The following is a 15,981-nucleotide window of genomic DNA, read 5'->3' on the forward strand; positions in this document are numbered from 1 at the left end:
TCTTCCCCTTTCTGAAAATTACATATGTATACAGCACCCCATGCTACTTCCTGACTTCTTGGGATACGCCAATGTCAGATATCATTCTCTTCCTTCCAACCCACTCTCTTCTTCATTGTTGGAGGGAGATTGTGGGGAGATAAAGAGCTGTCGTAGTTCTTCTTATTCTTATTGGCTCTAAGCAGGAAGAACTAATTTGTACTCTGCACAAAAATAGGTCTTACAAATTTTTTAAATGACCAAGCATTCTTTTTCTCCCACATCCACAACTTTGCCACATAACCTTGTAGATCCTCCCATTAATCAGTATACCATACTTCCTTATCCCTTAAATCTGGATTGGTCGTGTGACTTGCACTGCTCAGTGTTTCTTTAATAAATATGACATAAGCAGAGAGTTTCAGGCACTTTGCACTTGGGACTTGCCTTGCTGTTGCTCTGGGAACCTTTCAGCTGCACATAAATTAGCTCCATTAAATAAGTCTGTTGGACTACATGATCAGGTATGTGGGTGATGTGAGCAGGCTTGCTGAATGATGTGAGAAGATGTCCCATGTTATGAGAGACACCAAGGCCAAGCAATCTGGTCACTGCAGTTAACAGTGAGCCAACCCTCTGATATAGAAATGAAGCCATTGGGAAGCTGGATGTATCATCAGCTGACAACAGACAGAAGAATGAGATGTAGTCAGCTACCATCAGAAGCCAAGTGATCTTATAACACCAGCTAAATCACCAATACATGGACTCATAAGCTAAATAAACAGTTGCTGTTTTAGGCCATTATATTTTCTTGCAATTCATAACTCAGTGGAAGCTTGCTGACCCCATAGGAAGGAAAATAGGACTTGTTTATTAAGGAAGCATTTCAATTCTCAATATGGGTTTGGAGTTTGGTGTTCCTGAAAATTATTACTTGTGTTTGGGAGAGGATAATATGTTGACCCTTAGCATGTTATAGTTTAATGTGTCTGCAGTTCACATGAATGAGCTAAATTAATGAGAAAACTATTTTACTTTAAGAGTGGAAAGATCCTGAACTTTATACATTCAGGGGTTGTTTCTATAGTTTGTTACTGGAGAAGTTTCTCTGATTGTGAGTACCCGAAACCACAAGGAGGAGTTGCAGTGTTCTCTCCTGAGCATGAAGCCAGCTCTTGGTGTTGCTTGTGCAACTGCCTTTTGCCACTGATGATCATTCTTCTCTTCCTTTAGGAGAGTAAGAAGGAGTGGGTGCAGTCTGAGTGGTAGAAAAAAAAAGAGTGGAGAGAGCTAGTGAGGGGTCCTGAATAGAGTGAGCAAAACCTAGGAAAAAATGAGGTAAGACGTGGCTTATTAAAACTGGTTCCAGCCTGACCAGGCAGTGGTGTAGTGGATTGAGCATCTGACTGGGATGCTGAGGACTCAGGTTTGAGACCTCGAGGTCGACAGCTTGAGCGGGTGCTCATCTGGTTTGAGCAAAAAAAAAGCTCACCAGCTTAAACCAAAAGTCACTGGCTGGCTCGAGCAAGGGGTTATTCAGTCTGCTGAAGGCCCACGGTCAAGGCACATATGAGAAAGCAATCAATGAACAACTAAGGTATCACAATGCGCAACAAAAAACTAGTGATTGATGCTTCTCATCTCTCCGTTTCTGTCTGTCTGTCCCTATCTATCTCTTTCTCTGACTCTCTCTCTCTGTCCCTGTAAAAAAACCAAACAAAACAAAACAAAAAACAGTCCCAAACAGCACCCTTAGTCAGGTGCCATTAGTTCAGAAGAAAATCACATAGACATCTAGCTTAATAGCTGATAGGCTTATAAATTTCATTTACTTTAGTTAGGAAAAATATTCACCTTTCAAAACAGTAATTTTTAAATATCTCTTTACTATTAATTTAAAGGCATTCATGTATATTTAATTTTCTACACTAACTATAATATTTCTAAGATAATGTAGAACCAGGAGATACTATGTTATAAAACATAGACAATTCTAGGCCACTTTAAAAAAATAACAAGGAATAGTTCCCACATAGGTGCCAATTTAATTTACTTGATAGGAAATATGCTGCTTTAATTCTCACCTTTCTTCCTTCTTAGACATTCTTGTTCTACCCTTCTTCATGCCTTGTGAAAATTCCAAGCATATCACAAGATTAATAAGAAGGTTTCTGAAACTTTACTTCTGAATGAGATGGACAATCTTTCATAGTCTTAATATATAAGAATCTGAATTAAGTCATTAAAAAAAACATACATAGCAGACATTTTAAGTTCTCTAGAACAATAGCACAAGCTAAGTTAGCTCTTCCGAACAGTGACTGGTTGCTTCTTATTCATATCTCTGTCTCTCCAAAACTACAACTCCAGTCCTCTGATTTTGTCCCGGGGGATAAAGTCAAAGACTTTATCTCTTGCCTTTAGCATTAATTTAAAAAATGACTCAGACACCTTCTCAAATGTACAGACTTTTCTGAAATGGCACATGACAGATTTAAATGGGTACAATTTCAAAGCTGAGCAAAAAATATTAAATGTTCATACTACAGATTGAACATCTGAAGAGATTTTAGAGTAAGTTCCCTTTGAAAATCCTGCCATAGACAGATAGTTTATTTTCATCACACATTTCAATTTTTCATTTCACTTTTGCCATTTTCACAGAGCATTCTGAAACTATTACTCCTCTTGCAAGTTGCATGTTAACATTAGATCTAATAGCAAAAACCACTTCCCCCCCTTATCTTAAATATAAATATGAGCACAATCTGAATAAATTAATTTTATTTCCTTCCCATTGTGAAAGTTCAATCCAAATATCTATAAACAGAATGCCATGTTATCTCTCCCATATTTAGATTTGAACAATTCATTCTTCACAAATACAGATTTGAAAATTATTCCCACAAATCCTTTAAAGAACCTATTACATTTCATTTTGAATGACTGCAATTTGTTGGAACAGCAAACAGTAAGACTATACATATTTGCATATACACAGAAAAATTATATAATTCTATTTTACTAGCAGTTTAGTAACACATTATACCAATTGCTCCTGCTGGAACTACAGAATATAGCCTTTCATAAAATGCTGAATTTTTTTGCAATATTTTTAGGTAATAGCTTTTAAATTCTAAAACTGGCTATAGTCTAGCACCAAGCCTATTGCTATCTAAGTAAAGACCACAGTTTCTCTTAAAAGGTCTTTAATGAAATTACCAAAATTTTCAGCAAAAGAGAGAAAACAGAAAAAGAAAATAAGAAAATAAAATAAAGAACAGTAAAAGAAAGAATTCTCTCCTAGCTTAATGATATGAGAACAGTACTGAGGCTTCCTTGGAAGTTAATGTAAAAGAAAGAAACAAAAATCTTTAATATACTAACACCTCTTAAATTTATGTCTCTGCTCATGAACATAGATAAAAGTTATAAAGCAGTTACCAGGGGGAGGGGGGAAAGGAAGGGAGTAAAAAGGGGCCAATATATGGTGATGTAAAATGATTTGACTTTGGGTGATGGGCATTCAATGCAATCAACAGTTCAAATGCTATAGAGATGTTCACTGGAAGCCTATGTACTCTTATTAACCAATGTCACCTCATTGAATTTAATTTCTAAATTAAAAAATTTATTTCTCTGAAGTAAAAAGTAGATAGAGCTACTTGAGAGGAAACTGTATCTATGACCAATCACAGAATCACAAACTGTCTCACTTACATTAAAAGCATTTATTGAGCACACTAGAGACTTGGGATTATCTTAAGAAATTTATCATTTCAAGATGGTTTATAATGAATAGATTCCAGTTAGATAATGTGACTTACTTTGCACAAGAAAATCATAAATAAAAATTGTGGACATTAAACAGTATCAACTACAACAAGAAAAGCAGATTTTTAAATTAAGATTAATGCCATTGTAGTTTATGAGGTGGGGGAAAAAGAATTTAATTTTTTTTTAGCTTGTGCACATGAGAGAGAAAGAGAGGGAGGGAGAGACAAGGACAGACAGTAAAGAAGGTAGAGAGAGGAGAAGCATCAACTTAAGTTATGGCACCTTAAGTGTTCATTGATTGTTTTCTCATATGTGCCTTGACTGGGGGGCTCCAGCCTAGCCTGAGACCTTGGGCTCAAGCCAGCGACTACAGGGTCATGTCTATGATCCCACATTCAAGCCAAATGAGCCCATGCTCAAGCTGGCAACCTCAGGGTTTCAGACCTGGGTCCTTTGTGTCCCAGGTCAACACCCTACCCACTACACCACAATGTGGTCAGGCAGAAATTAAATTTTTAAAAAGTTAAAACAGCTGGAATCTAAACTGAAAGAAAGAAATTAGAATTCATGAAGGGCATTTAGTTGATGCATTGTTTCTGATACATGGCCTTCAAATTTGTTCTAGGTCTTAGAACTGTTTGTTCAATGAAAAAGAAAAAGATGAGCTCTGAATCTTAGAATTGTCTTAATATATAATAATTGCTTAATTTCCATCTATGTGCATCCTTAAAATCCCTAATAAGGTCTCACCAGAATGGAGGGAGGAAAAGAAAGAATGTGGGGGGAAAGGAAAGAGAGGTGGTGACAACTAACTGTCATTATTCCAGGTGATCTTAAACTTCTTTGGGCAAAATCTCACCCAAATCTCAATCGTTGCTTCACCCCTCTACTCCAGTCCAGATAATAACACTTGAGCAGCCACACCCAAATCTTTGAATTGTTTATTTATGTTCTCCTCTAGGGCCACAGCATCCTTTCCAGGAAGCTCTGTCCTTCCCCTTACTCCTACATTTCTACCTTAGGCAAACAGCTATTTTCTCTAAGGCAAAGTTTCCTGGAGGCATCACTGCCTTCCTTACCCTGCATAGATCTCATAAATCACCCAATCTAGTGCTTCATAACCATTTGCATAACATAATAAAAAGATACCATTTTCAATATTTTAATTCAACTTAGCACTCTATTTTAATATTTTAAATGTTTAAGGCTACCTATGCCTCTGGAGATAGCAAGCCTGAGAGCCCTGAGTGTTTCAGCAAAGCCCAGCCTTTAAAGGACTACATGCTCTATCTCTATACATCAGTGTTCTGCAGCTACAGAGTACACTGCAAGTCTTCAAGGAGGAAACATCTAGGAGGTTCTGACTTAAATGATTTTTATTAATGTCCTAGAATCCCTTACCACCCTATCTTCTGAACCAACCTGGCTTCAGTCCTAGAATAATTTTTTTAACTATGGCCTTCTTCAGCTCCTGTACCTAAATTCTTAGATACTCTGGGGAAAAATTTACACAATTTTGTAAATTGTGTAAAATGGTACTGAAATGGTACTGAAAAGCCAGTAGCCACGGCCATAATCACAGCCACCTGGCCCATGCAGGTTCACATTGGATTCACACAGACAGTAATGAAACAACAGAGCCAAGAACTGGTGGGCCATTACCTTTAATCCTAGCTTGCACCCAGTGGGCAAGTAAAAACACACACTGGGTTCCAAAACCCACTCATTCAGGGCTCACAGAGCTACTGACTTATCCGAGTTTCCTAGAATCTAAGGTTTCTAGCTCACCAGACTTATTCACCTCCGTTCCCCATCTCCTCTCTGCATAAACTCTGCACAAACTGGCTTCTCCTTCAGCATTCTGCCATCTTGGCTGCTTCTCCTGACTTCTGCCATGTGGCCTTTCTCTGCTTTCCTACTGCATGGGCTTCTCCTAGAACATAATCACTCTTCTAATGCTAATCTCAGGAACCCAGAGAGCAAGGTCCCGGTCTGCCCCACTTTATAGTTTAGAAATCAAAACCTTTAATCCAATATATAAACAAGGAAGTCTCTGATACAAAGTCACTTATCTAAGGTATAATACGATTCCTCATGAGAGTACACCAACCCACATCATGCAATCAGTCAAGGGTGTAGGGAAAAGCTTAGTCTTAAAACTAAGCCTTAGGCTATAATGACCAGGCCTGCTTACAGCCTGTCCCCCACACCCAATGCAAACTATAAGTGAGCAAGCATATATTGTATATACCATTATTTACAAACTTATTTGACCAACAGGTACTAAGAAAAATATCATGATCTGTTCATTTCAGATAAATGCCCAAGACCATCTGGCAATCCTCTGATGGGCTTCCGAGCAACTTCTTCCTTGACTCCCCATGACAGCATTTTAAACCTTCACTAATGTCTTCAAGATCTTGAGTTCAAGTCCTCAAAGAGTGCCCTTTCACAGAGAAATATAGGCCATTGGGTAGCTACTCTTTAAGATCTCTGAACACACTTGTACTTAAATCCTGGAACTCCGTGTTTTGTCTGTGTAAGGCCAGTAGCCATGGCCACCATCACAGCCACCTGGACCATGCAGGTTCACATTAGATTCGGACAGACGGTAATGAAATAACAGAGTCAAGAACTGGTGGGCCATTAGCTTTAAACCTAGCTTGCACCCAGCAGGCAAGTAATACACACAGTGGGAAAACACTTCCCTTTCCATTCAGGGCTCCCAAAGCCACTGACTTATCCAAGTTTTCTAGAATCAAAGATTTCTACCTCACCAGCCTTATTCACCTCTGTTCCCCATCTTCTTCTCTGCACAAACTCTGCACAAAATGGCTTCTCACTCAGCACTTCACCATCTTGGCTGCTTCTCCTCTCCTCCATGTGGCTTTTCTCTGCTCTTCTCTCTAATGTTAATCTCAAGAACCAAGATAGAGCAAGCTCCCAGTCTGCCCCATTTTATAGAATAGAAATCAAAACCTTTAATCCCATATACAAACAAGGAAGTCACAGATACAAAGTCACTTATCTGAGGCATAATGGGATTCCTCATGAGAGTGCACCACTCCATATCATGCAACAGTCAAAGGTGTGGGGAAAAGCTTAGTCTTAAAACTAAGCCTTAGGCTATAAGGACCCTGCCTGCTTACAGCCTGCTCCCCACACCTAATGCAAACTATAAGTGACCAAACATATATATCATATTTACAAACTTATTTGACCAACATTCCACCCCTTTTGCTCACTTACAATCTAAAGCACAGGTATTCCTGTACAAGGAAATTAGGCACATTACACAAATTACAACAACATGACAAATCATACAATTTCAACAATTATTGATACAAAGGTACATTTCACCAGTCTCTGAGCACTTTGCCAAAAGCACAAAATGTCCTCGACCTTCTTTCTAGCCATTTGAAAAGCTTCCTGGGGCAGGGGAGGGCCTCCATCAAAGCCTCCCCCACCCCCATCAGAGTATTTCACATTGTTCAAAATCCATAAATCCATCCAACAAAGGAGCCAGTGCTGACTCCAGTCATAGTCCAGGAATCAGTCCATGCACATGGGGTCTCAGCCACCCCCCTTATCCCTGCTAATCTGGCAGGTCTTACACTGTCCCAAGGAGAAGCAGGTGGCAATAGCAGTCAGCATGATGGCATGTCCCAAAATTGCAGACCTACCAGAGGCGTAGTAGGTACTCCTTGCTGCTGGGATCTCATATTCTGGAAACTGCAGATTGCAACTCCAGCTCAATTCTCCTCATCCTACGAAGAGGAACTTAAAACATGAGCTTCTGCCCCTGGGCTCAAGCCCCGGGCTACCACTGCCTTCTGCTCTGTGGGCCTTGCAGCCCCAGCCTCAGCGGCGACCTCCCACTGCTGCTGGCTCTCCACAACATTCAGGGCAATTTGCAACTCATAACCTGTGATTCCTTATCCAACGATGGTCCATTTCCAGATAATCTCACGAACCTGGTCGGCCTCCTTCTACGGAGTTTGCTCCAGATCCTTCCACTGCTCAGTTTCCTCATGCATGGCTGTAAAATTCAGCCAGCCTACAACCCCAAAAAGAACAGCCATGGGGAACCATAAGAGTAGCCAGTCCTCTACTCCACAACTCAAAGGTGGTGGTGCTTCCATACCAATCTGTATCGAATCCTGCTACAGACTACGCCAAATGTAAAGCCAGTAGCCCTGGTCACCATCACAGCCGCCTGGATCATGCAGGTTCTCATTTGATTCAGACAGATGGACAGACGGTAATGAAACAATGGAGCCAAGAACTGGTGGGCCATTAGCTTTAATCCTAGCTCACACCCGGCGGGCGAGAAATACACACAGTGGGAAAACACTTCCCTTTCCATTCAGGGCTCCCAAAGCCACTGATTTATCCAAGTTTCCTAGAATCAAAGATTTCTACCTCACCAGCCTTATTCACCTCTGTTCCCCATCTCCTTCTCTCTGCACAAACTCTGCACAAAATGGCTTCTCACTCAGCACTCCGCCAACTTGGCTGCTTCTCCTCTCCTCCACATGGCCTTTCTCTGTTCTTCTCTTTAATGCTAATCTCAGGAACTGAGAGAGAGCGAGCTCCTGGTCTGCCCCATTTTATAGTGTAGAAATCAAAACATTTAATCCAGTGGTCCCCAACCTTTTTTGGGCCATGGACCAGTTTAATGTCAGAAAATATTTTCACAGACCAGCCTTTAGGGTGGGACAGATAAATGTATCACATGACCAAGACAAGCGTCAAGAGTGAGTCTTAGGTGAATGTAACAGAGTGAATCTGGTCATTTTTCAAAAATAAAACATTGTTCAGACTTAAATATAAATAAAATGGAAATAATGTAAGTTATTTATTCTTTCTCTGCAGAATCGGTACCAAATGGCCCATGGACCAGTATCCATCCATGGCCCAGGGGTTGGGGACCACTGCTTTAATCCAATATACAAACAAGGAAGTCTCTGATACAAAGTCACTTATCTGAGGCATAATGGGATTCCTCATGAGAGTGCACCACTCCCACATCATGCATAGTCAAGGGTGTGGGGAAAAGCTTAGTCTTAAAACTAAGACTTAGGCTATAAGGACCCTGCCTGCTTACAGCCTGTCCCCCACACTCAGTGCAGACTATAAGTGACCAAACATATATATCATATTTACAAACTTATTTGACCAACAGTCTGCTTTCAGTGGGAGATTCCTGACTAAAGACTAATTCCTCCCACCCCTACACTCTCTAGATCCCACTTTCTCTGAATTCTTTGAAGAAAGTTGTTTCATAAATTATCTACATCTTTTCCTACATTTAGATACATCTTGTCTATTGGCTCTTTGTTAAGCCAATGTTTATTAAAAGGACTTTTTAAGGTTTACATTCCTCTATTTCTCTTTCCTACCATACCCAGCTTCATGAAAGGAGTAGGTGACTTTTATTATCTCTTCTTCATTTTTCTTTTACTTCTCAAACTGAAATGTTTCTACCTCCTTTCAATTCATTGGATCTGTTCCTATCAAGATCTCCAAAAACCTCTTAATCCCTTAATTCTTTTTTTTTTAAATAAATTTTTATTAATGGTAATGGGATGACATTAATAAATCAGGTTACATATATTCAAAGAAAACATGTCTAGGTTACCTTGTCATTAAATTATGTTGCATACCCCTCGCCCAAAGTCAGATTGTCCTTCGCCACCCTCTATCTAGTTCTCTGTGCCCCTCCCCCTCCCCCTAACTCTCCCCCTGTCCTCCCTCCCCCCACCCCTGGTAACCACCACACACTTGTCCATGTCTCTTAGTCTCATTTTTATGTTCCACCAATGTATGGAATCATGTAGTTCTTGTTTTTTTCTGATTTACTTATTTCACTCCTTATAATGTTATCAAGATCCCACCATTTTGCTGTAAATGATCTGATGTCATCATTTCTTATGGCTGAGTAGTATTCCATAGTGTATATGTGCCACATCTTCTTTATCCAGTCTTCTATTGAAGGGCTTTTTGGTTGTTTCCATGTCTTGGCCACTGTGAACAGTGCTGCAATGAACATGGGGCTACATGTGTCTTCACGTATCAATGTTTCTGAGGTTTTGGGGTATATACCCAGTAGAGGGATTGCTGGGTCATAAGGTAGTTCTATTTGAAGTTTTTTGAGGAACCACCATACTTTCCTCCATAATGGTTGTACTACTTTACAGTCCCACCAACAGTGAATGAGGGTTCCTTTTTCTCCACAGCCTCTCCAACATTTGCTATTACCCGTCTTGTTGATAATAGCTAATCTAACAGGGGTGAGGTGGTATCTCATTGTAGTTTTGATTTGCATTTCCCTAATAACTAATGAAGCTGAGCATCTTTTCATATATCTGTTGGCCATTTGTATCTCTTCCTGGGAGAACTGTCTATTCATGTCTTCTTCCCATTTTTTTATTGGATTGTTTGTTTGTTTGTTGTTGAGTTTTATGAGTTCTTTGTAAATTTTGGAAATTAGGCCCTTATCTGAGCTGTTGTTTGAAAATATCATTTCCCATTTAGTTGGCTGTCTGTTTATTTTTATATCAGTTTCTCTTGCTGAGCAAAAACTTTTTATTCTGATGTAGTCCCATTCATTTATCTTTGCCTTCACTTCTCTTGCCATTGGACTCAAGTTCATAAAATGTTCTTTAAAACCCAGGTCCATGAGTTTAGTACCTATGTCTTCTTCTATGCACTTTATTGTTTCAGGTCTTATATTTAGGTCTTTGATCCATTTTGAATTAATTTTAGTACATGGGGACAGGCTGTAGTCGAGTTTCATTCTTTTGTATGTGGCTTTCCAGTTTTCCCAACACCATTCGTTGAAGAGGCTTTCTTTTCTCCATTGTGTGTTGTTGGCCCCTTTATCAAAGATTATTTGACCATATATATGTGGTTTTATTTCTGGGCTTTCTATTCTGTTCCATTGGTCTGAGTGTCTATTTTTCTGCCAATACCATGCTGTTTTGATTATTGTGGCCCTATAATATAGTTTAAAGTCAGGTATTGTAATGCCCCCAGCTTCATTCTTTTTCCTTAGGATTGTTTTGGCTATTCGGGGTTTTTTATAGTTCCATATAAATCTGATGATTTTTTGTTCCATTTCTTTAAAAAATCTCATAGGGATTTTGATGGGAATTGCATTAAATTTGTATATTGCTTTGGGTAATATGGCCATTTTGATTATATTTATTCTTCCTATCCAAGAACAAGGAATATTTTTCCATCTCATTGTATCTTTTTCGATTTCCCTTAACAATGCTTTGTAATTTTCATTATATAGGTCCTTTACATTCTTTGTTATGTTTATTCCTAGGTATTTTATTTTTTTTGTTGCAATCGTGAAGGGGATTATTTTTTTGAGTTCGTTTTCTAATATTTCATTGTTGGCATAGAGAAAGGCTATGGACTTCTGTATGTTAATTTTGTATCCTGCGACCTTACTGTATTGGTTTATTGTTTCTAATAATCTTTTTGTGGAGTCCTTCGGGTTTTCGATGTATAGGATCATATCATCAGCAAAAAGTGATACCTTTACTTCTTCTTTTCCAATATGGATGCCTTTTATTTCTTTGTCTTGTCTGATTGCTCTGGCCAGAACTTCTAGCACCACGTTAAATAAGAGTGGAGAGAGTGGACAACCCTGTCTTGTTCCTGATTTAAGGTAGAAAGTCCTCAGTTTTATGCCGTTTAAAATGATGTTGGCTGATGGTTTATCATATATGGCCTTTATCATGTTGAGATATTTTCCTTCTATACCCATTTTGTTGAGAGTCTTAAACATAAAATTGTGTTGTATTTTATCAAAAGCCTTTTCTGCATCTATTGATAAGATCATGTGGTTTTTGTTCTTTGTTTTGTTGATATGGTGTATTACGTTAACCGTTTTGCGTATGTTGAACCATCCTTGAGATTCAGGGATGAATCCCACTTGATCATGATGTATTATTTTTTTAATATGTTGTTGTATTCGGTTTGCCAGTATTTTGTTTAGAATTTTAGCATCTGTATTCATTAGAGATATTGGTCTGTAGTTTTCTTTCTTTGTGCCATCCTTGCCAGGTTTTGGTATGAGGGTTATGTTGGCCTCATAAAATGTGTTTGGAAGTATTGCTTCTTCTTCAATTTTTTGGAAGACTTTGAGTAGAATAGGAACCAAGTCTTCTTTGAATGTTTGATAGAATTCACTAGTATAACCGTCTGGGCCTGGACTTTTATTTTTGGGGAGGTTTTTAATAGTTTTTTCTATTTCCTCCCTGCTGATTGGTCTGTTTAGGCTTTCTGCTTCTTCATGACTCAGTCTAGGAAGGTTGTATTGTTCTAGGAATTTATCCATTTCTTCTAGATTGTTGTATTTGGTGGCATATAATTTTTCATAGTATTCTACAATAATTCTTTGTATATCTATGATGTCTGTGGTGATCTCTCCTCTTTCATTTTGGATTTTATTTATTTGAGTCCTGTGCCTTTTTTCCTTGGTGAGTCTTGCCAAGGGTTTGTCAATTTTGTTGATCTTTTCAAAGAACCAGCTCCTTGTTTTATTGATTTTTTCTATAGTTTTTCTGTTCTCTATTTCATTTATTTCTGCTCTGATTTTTATTATCTCCTTTCTTCGGCTGGTTTTGGGTTGTCTTTGTTCTTCTTTTACTAGTTCCTTAAGGTGTGAAGTTAAGTGGTTTACTTCGGCTCTCTCTTGTTTGTTCATAAAGGCCTGAAGTGATATGAACTTTCCTCTTATTACTGCTTTTGCTGCATCCCAGAGATTCTGATATGTCATATTTTCATTTTCATTTGTCTGTATGTATCTTTTGATCTCTGCGCTTATTTCTTCTTTGACCCATTCATTTTTTAGAAGTATGTTGTTTAGTTTCCACATTTTTGTGGGTTTTTCCCCCTCTTTTTTGCAGTTGAATTCTAGTTTCAAGGCTTTATGATCAGAAAATATGCTTGGTACAATTTCAATTTTTCTAAATTTGCTGATATTGTCTTTGTGGCCCAACATATGGTCAATTCTTGAGAATGTTCCATGTACACTAGAGAAAAATGTATACTCTGTCGCTTTGGGATGAAGTGTCCTGTAGATGTCTATCATATCCAGGTGTTCTAGTATTTCGTTCAAGTCCACTATACCTTTATTGATTCTCTGTTTGGATGACCGTTCTAGAGCCGTCAGCGGAGTATTGAGGTCTCCAAGTATGATTGTATTTTTGTTAGTTTTTGTTTTAAGGTCAATAAGTAGCTGTCTTATATATTTTGGTGCTCCTTGGTTTGGTGCATATATATTAAGGATTGTTATGTCTTCTTGATTCAGTGTCCCCTTAATCATTATGAAGTGACCATTTTTGTCTCTGAGTACTTTTTCTGTCTTGTAGTCAGCATTATCAGATATGAGTATTGCTACACCTGCTTTTTTTTGGGTGTTGTTTGCTTGGAGTATTGTTTTCCAGCCTTTCACTTTGAATTTGTTTTTATCCTTGTTGCTTAGATGTGTTTCTTGTAGGCAGCATATAGTTGGATTTTCTTTTTTAATCCATTCTGCTACTCTGTGTCTTTTTATTGGTAAGTTTAATCCATTTACATTTAGTGTAATTATTGACACTTGTGGGTTCCCTACTGCCATTTTATAAATTGCTTTCTGTTAGTTTTGTATCTAGTTTGATTCTTCTCTTTTGTTTTTCTATCATTTGTTTCTGTTTGTTTGTGTTCCATACTTCTTTCCTCTGTTGCTACCTTTTTTAAGTCCTGTGTTTTTGTGGTGGTTTTTTCTAGGGTGGTTACCATTAAGTAATGAAAAGGGTACCTACCATATTCATTGTAGTACCCTATCTTATAAGTATTTCTGCACTTCATCGTCCTTTGCTACTGTTAATCTCCATTCTCTCCCCCCTTTTTTTTTCCTTTGTTGTCACAGTTTAAGTTTGGTTTTATTGTGTTCTTGGTGGAGCTGTTACTTGTGGTGTTGTTTTCTTTTGTTCTTTGAATCTGGTTGGAAAACCCCCTTTATTATTTCCTGGAGTGGGGGCTTTCTCGTGATAAATTCTCTCATCTTTTCTGTATTTGTGAATGTTTTTATATCTCCTTCATACTTGAAGGATAGCTTTGATGGGTATAGTATTCTTGGCTGAAAGTTCCTCTCTTTCAGGGCTTTAAATATTGGGGTCCACTCTCTTCTAGCTTGTAGAGTTTCTGCTGAGAAATCTGATGATAATCTAATAGGCCTTCCTTTATATGTTGTACTCTTCTTTTCCCTGGCTGCCTTGAGAATTTTTTCTTTGTCATTGGTTTGTGTCATCTTTATTATGATGTGCCTTGGAGTGGGTTTGTTGGGGTTAAGAAAACTCGGTGTTCTGTTTGCTTCTTGAATTTGAGGCTTTAGTTCTTTCCACAGGCTTGGGAAGTTCTCGTCTATTATTTGTTTGAGTATATTCTCCATTCCATTTTCTTTCTCTTCTCCCTCTGATATACCTATTATTCTTATGTTATTCTTTCTGATGGAGTCAGATAATTCCTGTAGGGCTTTCTCGTTTTTTATTATTTTTGAGTCTCTTTCTTCTTCTCTCTGTTGTGCCTCAAGTTGTTTGTCTTCTATTTCACTAATCCTATCTTCAATCTGCGTTGTTCTGCTAGCTAAGCTTGTTACCTCGTTTTTCAGCTCGTGAATTGAGTTTTTCATTTCTGTTTGATTTGTTTTTATAGTTTCAATTTCCTTGGTAATATAGTCTTTGTGTTCATTGAGTTGTTTTCTGATCTCCCTATATTGCCTTTCTGTGTTTTCTTGTATATCTCTGAGTATTTTTAAGATTTCTATTTTAAATTCTCTGTCATTTAGCTCCAAGGCTTCCAATATGTTAAGTCTTTTCTCCATAGATTTTTCCACATCTATTTGTGTTACCTCTCTTTCTTTTGTATCCATAATATTCGATTTCCTCTTTCTTATTAGCATCTGAGGGTGGTCTTGTTGATAGCACTAATTAGAATTAATAAAGAGTAAAAAAAAAAACAAAAAAAAAAAACAAAGGGTAAAACACCCCACAAAAAAAAGCAGTAATAATTTATTATTTCCCCCTTTTTTTTCTTTCTTCTCCTTCCCTCCTCTCCCCTCCTCAGGGAAATATCGTGCCTATAATGGAGGGCCTGGTTTGCGGTGAAGAGTTCAAGGGGCAAAAAAAAAAAAGGGGAGTAGGCACCTACTAAATGCAAAAAAAAAAAAAAGGAAGAAAATCTTAGACAAGCATAAGTTGATCTGCCTGCGGGTGATGGTCAACTAAGAGATATAATGAGAGGGATAAGAGGGAACCAGAAAAAAGGACAAAAAAAGGAATAATAAAGAAGAAAAAAATAAAAATAATAAGTAAAAATATGTTGTATTAAGTGGAGCAAAGACCAAATACAATGGAGACCTCGGGTTGGGAGGACCCAAAATGCCACAAAAATAAACTAACAAGAAAAAAACAAAAACAAAAGCGAAAAAGAAAATTAAAGCCAAAAAAAACCTTGAGTCCCAAATTAACTAATTTGTTCGTGATTGAGGATTAAATGGGAGGAAAGTAAAATGAGAAAAGAAAAAACGAATAGAAAGGAAAAAATAAGAAAAAGAGAAAAACGAAGGAAGAAATAAAAAAGGAAGGGAAAAAAACAAAATAAAGCAAAAAAAACCAAACAAATAAAAAACAAAAGAGGAGAGAGTGAGAGTTAAGTGTCCTGGCGTATAACCCCAAAGGAGGGTGAGGATGAAGAAGAGAAATAAAATGTAACACTTATGGGTAGTGTAGTTCAAGAAAAGGGAAGCATAAGATGGGCAGAGAATAGAAGGACCGAGGTGGAGGAAATAAAGGCAATAAGATAGAAGAAACAAACAACAACAACAAAAAAAAAAAAAAAAATTATTGGAACAAGTTGTAAAGTCTGTGGATTTTTCTTGATTTTGAGATGTTAACTTCTTCCTTTTTCTTTTCTCTCCCTCTTCTTGGTCGGTGACTCTGTACCCCAGGCTCTGCCCCTGTGTCACATTTAGGTAGGGATTTGCAGTTGATGGGATTCTATGACAATGTCATATAATTGGCTTTAGTCTTGCTGGTAGTCAAGGCTTGTTGGCATTTGCAGGGTCCAACGATGAGAGAGTTTGCTTTCGTGGATTCTCTCTCCTAGTCCCCCCTTCCTGAATTAGCAGCCTGGTGATCCAGCTATAAGGCTGCCACTGCTTCT

At 38.0% G+C, this 15,981-nt stretch overlaps 1 non-coding gene across 1 annotated transcript; it reads left to right on the forward strand.

Moving 5' to 3' along the window:
* Positions 1–1,038: 1,038 nt before the first annotated feature.
* On the forward strand, positions 1,039–1,249 carry LOC136404564 (small nucleolar RNA U3). Its single transcript, XR_010751307.1, has one exon. It is a non-coding gene; the product is annotated as a small nucleolar RNA U3 (small nucleolar RNA).
* Positions 1,250–15,981: the final 14,732 nt, after the last annotated feature.

This window comes from Saccopteryx leptura, chromosome 4 (assembly GCF_036850995.1).
Source record: "Saccopteryx leptura isolate mSacLep1 chromosome 4, mSacLep1_pri_phased_curated, whole genome shotgun sequence".
NCBI classification, from domain to species: Eukaryota; Metazoa; Chordata; class Mammalia; order Chiroptera; family Emballonuridae; genus Saccopteryx; species Saccopteryx leptura.